Genomic DNA, 1022 nt, shown 5'->3' with positions numbered 1-1022 from the left:
GGGTCACACGCTAAAAATTTATCCCAATGCCCTTAGAAGTAGAAAAAAGACCTTTGGGTCGCCAGCCAGCCCAGTAATTGTCACATGGTTGCAGGCTTGCAATTATACGCCCAATCAATAGCTAATTCGCTGGCCTGGCAGAAAACCGGTCAATTGCGTTATGACAACCACCACTTGAGCGCATAAATACATCAACTGAGTTTCCTCTCCCGTGAAGAAACCCTAATGAAGTTTCTTATTGGGAGGTGATTCCCATAGCCCTGACCTACCAAAGGACGAAGCTCATAACCAAGGGACACTGAGCTATTGATGTATGGGAGGACCAGTGAGTTAATATCACTACCTACAATGGAAATCTCTTATACTGAGCAAGGCTTCTTAAGCAAAGTTTGAATAGCTTACTCGTCACTATATTTCTATCTCGAATTATCAATCGAAGTCTCTTATAAGTAGGAAGGTTTGCTCAAGCAAAACATGAATATCGTGCTAGATATTTTATTTCTATCTCAGAATTATCCAATACAATCTCGTGCATTATTTTTGTATTTTGAATACCAGGCATTTGAATTTGATAGATATAGGCATAGAAGGCACCACGAGTCACCAAAGGATAGTCAGAATTTCAACTTGCACCCCTCTACTTACACTACAACCATGAATCTCACCCATACTCAGTTTGTGTTGTTTACTTTGGTAGGGCAATGCAAGCTGCTTTGAGAGTCACACGAAAGTAAGGAATTTGCATTGGATCTGCTATGCCTGGGTCATCTGCTTGCTCAGCTCATGACTGGGTTCACCGTACTGATGGAAATGTGATGAAGAATATATTTGATTAGCACATCATCATACTACTGATGTTCAAAAACTGGGCATACTTTCCAGTTAGTTAGGGATACAAAGAACACATGCACACGGTTTAGGGAGAACTATCTTTGTTCCAAGAAAATATGAAAGGCTAAAAAGAGCCCAGTAGAGAATATAGGGAAAAATATTTAATGGCCCAACAAAGCCCGCTGGCAGGT

This window comes from Triticum dicoccoides, chromosome 5B, assembly GCF_002162155.2.
Source record: "Triticum dicoccoides isolate Atlit2015 ecotype Zavitan chromosome 5B, WEW_v2.0, whole genome shotgun sequence".
In the NCBI taxonomy this organism is placed as follows: Eukaryota; Viridiplantae; Streptophyta; class Magnoliopsida; order Poales; family Poaceae; genus Triticum; species Triticum dicoccoides.
The sequence above is the reverse complement of the archived record's forward strand: the minus strand, read 5'-3'. Positions refer to the sequence as shown.